We start from the raw sequence: 6,005 nt of genomic DNA, 5'->3' as shown, positions 1-6,005 counted from the left end.
AGTGGGGCAACTGCTGAAGGCACAGCAGGGTGGGGAACAATATAGGAAGCATCTTATGGATCTCAGCAGTGACTGGTCTCCTCCTTTATTATGTGTTAAGGAGAGGTCATATTATTGCTGGTCTCCAAAGGTGTGGGTCCCAGATCTCCTCCTCCTCTGCCAGGTTGCTGGTGGCTACAGGCTAAAGATAAGGATCTGGCAAAGGATCCTCAGGGATCCAACATAATGCCTCTATGAGCCACCCATGCTTGGGTAGGGTAGGTATAGTAGGTGTGGCCCCTGGGGTTGCTGATGGTACCCCTTGGTGGCCATGTAAAACCTGCCTCACTCCAGCTCCTTACTGTATTCTCCCTGCTCCTTCATCTGCCATGCCTTGATGTATATGAACTGGGAGGCTTCCCCTGAATCCTGGAGTGATCCCAGTTGCCTTTAACTGGCCTTGCCAGATCCTCAGCTCTCTTGGTTGCTCTCTGGACCCTTAGTCTGCCACCCAGCTATTTGATACCCTGCTGGCCCTTACCCTGCCTTGCAGGCACCACTCATGGTCCTTTCTGTGCCTCAGGACATGAAGGTGAGCATACCCACATATGTTGGCGGGGGGTGGGCTACAGACCTGCAAGGAGTTAACATAGTGCTCCATAAAAACAAAAATAATGGGTTCCAACTCCTAAATTGGGGTAATTGGGCTCAGTCTGGTGAAGGATTTCCCTTGAAAGAAATAGGGTAAAACCCTACCAGGTCAGTTTGAACCAGTTTAGGTTGTATCTGTCTGTCTGTTCTGGAATTAAAACATGGACAAGGCAATCCCTGCCACCTAGTGGTGAGGTGAAGCAATAGCCATTAAGTGTGTGAGTTATGCCAGGATAGCTCCAGTTTTATATATCGGTATGTAAAAGGGATGTAAATTATAAAACTATACCAGGTATAATTTACATTGCCTGTCCATGCCCTCAGTTTGAATTTGCTTCTAGATCTCAAAAAGGCCATGTGAGTGAGAAATTTTCTATGAACACTATTGAAAGATTCTCTCCTCTCTCTTTGGTGGCCAAAAAGGATAACAAGAAGGATAAAATGTGAAAAACTATTCTTTTTTGGATGGCTATATCCTAGAAACTCTTATATTATATGAAGGTTGAATGTGGGTGCAGAGCCTCACTGCAATGAATGGAAGGGTGGGTACAGAGATGCAACTGCTAGAGGATTATTCTTTTATCTTGGGTGAAAGATGTAAGGCAAAAAACCCCCACAAAGATCTATTTCTCCCTTCTGGACAGCTCGTCACTTCTGGATCCTTCTCAATTGCAGGTGAAAAAAACACATGTACCAATACAATGCCTCTACACTAATGCTTGTAGCATGGGAAATAAGCAGGAGGAACTCGCCCTCCGGGTAGCTAGTACAAACACAGACTTAGTAGGGCTCACAGAAACCTGGTGGGATTCATCCCATGACTGGGCAGTAAACATTAGGGGCTACAGACTATACAGGCAGGTTAGAACAGGGAGGAAAAGTGGGGGTGTGGTGCTCTATGTCAAAGAGCAATACACGTCCTCAACTAACAGGATGGGGTCAGAGGAGGGGCAGGCTGAAGTGCTCTGGGTCAGAATACAGTGGGGTCATGTGGAAAGGGACTTAACAGTGGGGGTCTACTACAGACCACCCAACCAAGGGGAAGAGCTGGACCGTGAATTCTCGGGCCACATTGCGGAGGCACTTAAGGCAAAGGATGTAGTCGTCATGGATGATCTAAACTACCCGGACATCTGCTGGGAGGAGCAGTCAGCCACATCGGACCACTCATGAAAGTCCTTGCTGAGATACAGGACCTCCACCTAACCCAGGAGGTGCACAGTCCCACCAGGGGGAAAGCCCTGCTGGACCTGGTCGTGGTCACAGGCAACGACCTGGTGAGGGGACTCTAGGTTCTTGACCACCTGGGTGACAGCTATCACCGCCTACTGGAATTCACCATCCAGTCAGGGTGTCAAGGGCCTGCAATAAGGCAGTAGCCCTTGACTTCAAGAGGGCTAACTTCAACGAGTTGAGGAGTTTGGTAGGAGAGGCACTGGGGTCCTGGAGAATTGGGGAACTGGGTGTCTGAGATGAGTGGTCATTCCTTAAGGAGACGATCCTCCGTGCCCAAGAGGTGACAGTCCCAATGAGAATCAAAGTGAGCAAGAGTGCTCAAAAGCCCCCTGGCTCACCAAAGGCATTCAGGAAAGGCAAAAAAGAGGCGTACACCCAGTGGAAGGGAAGGGCTATCACCAAAGAGGAGTATACCTCCATCGCTTGGGCTTGTAGGGGGGCTGTTAGGAAAGCTAAGGCAGATATGGAACTAGGGCTAGCATCAAGGATCAAGGAAAACGAAAAGTCCTTTTTTAAATACATAGGGAGTATGAAGAAAGCACCGGGTAATGTGGGGCCCCTGCAGGATACGCTAGGCAATCTGGTGGTTACACCAGAGGAAAAGGCAGACCTTGTAAACAATTTCTTTGCCTCCATTTTTTTGTGCAGGGACCAGGACTCCCTCACTGAGATTCAGGATGGACTCAGGCATGACTCTGACAGGCCTAGGGTTGGGGAGGACCAAGTTAGGGAACTTCTGGAGGGGCTAGACATGTTCAAATCAGCAGGTCCAGATGCTCTTCACCCCAGGGCGTTGAGGGAATTGGCAGGGGTTATTGAAGGACCTCTGACACAGCTTTACGAGCACTCGTGGTGCTTTGGCCAGATGCCAGATGACTGGAAGAGGGCCAATGTGGTCCCCATTTTCAAAAAAGGGAGGAGGGAGGACCTGGGCAAGTATAGGCCCGTTAGTCTTACTTTGGTCCTGGGGAAGCTCTTTGAGAAGATTATCCAGCACATCTGGGAAGGACCGGCTGGAGGGACTATGCTCGGGGCAACCAGCATGGGTTCATTAGAGGCAGGTCCTGTCAGACCAACCTGATTGCCTTCTATGATCAGGTCACAAAATCATTGGATGCAGGTGTCGCGGTGAACGTAGTCTTTCTGGACTTCAGGAAGGCCTTTGACATTGTCTCCCATCCCATTCTCATTAAAAAGCTAGGTGACTGTGGCATTGATGTCTACACAGTCAGATGGGTCACAAATTGGCTGAGGGACTGCACCCAGAGAGTAGTAGTGGATGGGTCATATTCAACCTGGAGGGATGTGGGCGGTGGGTCTCCCAGGGCTCGGTCCTTGGGCCCGCACTGTTTAATCTCTTTATTAGCGACTTGGATGAAGGGGTGAAAAGCACACTGTTCAAATTTGCTGACGACACCAAGAACTGGGGCTAGGTGGGCACGCTAGAAGGGAGCGACAGGATGCAGCTGGACCTGGACAGGTTACAGGGGTGGGTGAATGAGAATAGGATGGGATTCAGTACTAACAAGTGTAAGGTACTGCACTTGGGCAGTAAGAACCAGCAGTATACCTATAGGCTGGGGAACTCCCTTCTCGAAAGCACAGTGGCAGAAAGAGATCTTGGAGTCATTATTGATTCCAAAATGAACATGGGCCGCCAATGTGAGGATGTGGTCAGTAAGGCCAACCGCACCTTGTCATGCATCCACAGATGCATCACAAGCAGGGCCAAGGAGGTGATCCTCTCCCTCTATGCGACACTGGTCAGGCCACAGTTGGAGTACTGCATCCAGTTCTGGGCGACGCACTTTAGGAGGGATGTGGCCAGCATCAAGAGGGTCCAGAGGAGGGCCACTCACATGATCCGGGGACAGCAGGGCAGACCCTATGAGGAGAGGCTATGGGACCTGAACCTGTTCAGCCTTCACAAGAGAAGGCTGAGAGGGGATCTGGTGGCCATCTACAAACGTACCAAGGGGTACCACTGGAGAATGGGAGAAACCCTGTTCACCTGTGCACCTCCCAGAGTAACAAGGAATAATAGCCATAAGTTGTTTGAGAGTAGGTTCATGCTGGACATTAGAAGCCACTACTTGACAGTCAGGGCAGCTAGGATCTGGAACCAACTTCCAAGGGAAGTGGTGCTGGCTCCTACCTTGGGGGTCTTTAAGAGGAGGCTGGATAGTTACCTCGCTGGGGTCATATGAGCCCAGTATTCTCTCCTGCCCAGGGCAGGGGGTCGGACTTGATGATCTGCTTAGGTCCCTTCTGACCCTACATCTATAACTCTATTAATCTATGAACAAGATGCCCCCCTGGCCTGTGGAGATTCTGAGAGAAACATTCTTTCCTGACTTCATGCTAAAGGAGTCTCCGTGTAACCAGGTCCTTGAAAACCATGCCCTGGAATATCATAACGCAGGGGCAGGCAATTATTTTCGGCAGAGGGCCGCTTACTGAGTTTTGGCAAGCCATCGAGGGCCTCATAACAGGCAGCCCAGGACAGATTAATATTAATTTTCTAAATTTTTTAGGGGCCCCATGGGCTGGATAGTATGGCCTGGTGGGCCACATCCAGCCCCTGGGCCACATTTTGCCCACCCCTGTCATAACAGATGCATCTACCTGAAACATTTACTGTGCAGTTGACCAATTAATTGAACAGTAAACGTATCAGCGTCTACACGTGTGCCCCTACTAGAGTGCATGAAACTAATGAGCTGTGCAGCAAGGTAATTTTGTAAAATATAAGTACTACCCTGTGGTGGAGTTTTTTCCATGTGCAGCAGCACACGTGTAGACACTGCCTCAGCTGGCTGAGGAACAGAGGCTCAACAAATGGCTAGCCAGCAGGCAGCCCTGTGCTGAGGCACCCTGCATTTCAGCCAACCTCTCTGTAGCATAGAGCTGGGTCAGAGCAGCCCTGGGATGGCAGGTTCACCTGCTCCCCCATCTTCATGTGCCACTCTGTGGCTGGCTGGGGCACAGTGTGCCTCAGCCCAGGGGTTGCATGCCAGCCCCCACCCCTGCAGCACACAGAGCCAGGTCAGAGCATCCCTGAACTGGCAGGCTGACCTCGTGGGTCCCCTGCCAGCTGGACTGCCCTGACTGGGCTCCATGTGGTGCATACAAATACACTTCAGAGCAATTTGCTCTGGAGATTTTGCTCCTGGGTGCCCATTCAAACAGTGTACTTTGGAGCCAAAAACCCTTGAGCAATAAGCTTTAGAATTTATTGGTGCACACGTAGACGTGCTCACAGGGATCTCACCCCAGAGTGCCAGACACCCAGATCTAACAGACAGCCAGGCTCTAGGGCAGCTTGACTTCTCTTCACAATGTGCAGTCACACTGTGCTAACTGTACCTGTGGTTTTTGGCTGCAACCACAGGAAATAGTTGGGGAGGGAGTGAAAAGATGAACAGTGGCCAGATAATAATTAGTATCATTTTAAAAAGAGTGTTTTTTCTCAGTGTACCAATTTTGTGACACACAGCTAATTCATGTACTCCCCATGGTCTATTGTCCTTTCCCATCAATGGCCATAAATACTCATCTCTGGCAATGGTTAAGTAGGTCTCATTTTTTCAGATATACCATATAACAATAACCCATGTCCTTTACGATAACTCATGACTTCTCAGGCGAAGAGCACCCTGTGGATGAATATTGGTTGGGATAAGCATGCTGAGGACGAGAATGGTGATGCATCATGAGGTATTACACCAGCTGTCTGTCCATGACAAGGGTCATAAGCTCTATTGATCGTTGCTACTGTTCCAGGGCTGGAGAATTTTCATCAGTGAGAGCCATAAAATAGGCTCTAAATTCAGAGAGCTGAAGCTATGGGGAAGGTTTAGGAAAGGAGATTGTTAATAATTAGACTTCACATTGCTCTGATCATAGACAGTTTTAACATCAGAACAAAGGGCTCAAGATCTCATGAGCACTGTATCTTTTATGAGGAAATCTCAGGGGGACTTCTATTACCTGGTGAATGCTGGGTTAGGAACAAATGGTACTGCCATTGTGTCTCTCACTGCTTCCCTCTCCAGCCAACAGCTGGAAATACAGAGCCAAGAGGAAACATTTGATGCTGAAAACCTAGTTCACCAAAGGTCCTGTCGGTCTACCAGTCC

This window comes from Alligator sinensis, unplaced genomic scaffold (assembly GCF_000455745.1).
Source record: "Alligator sinensis unplaced genomic scaffold, ASM45574v1 scaffold437_1, whole genome shotgun sequence".
Classification (NCBI taxonomy): domain Eukaryota; kingdom Metazoa; phylum Chordata; order Crocodylia; family Alligatoridae; genus Alligator; species Alligator sinensis.
This window is presented reverse-complemented; position numbering follows the sequence as displayed.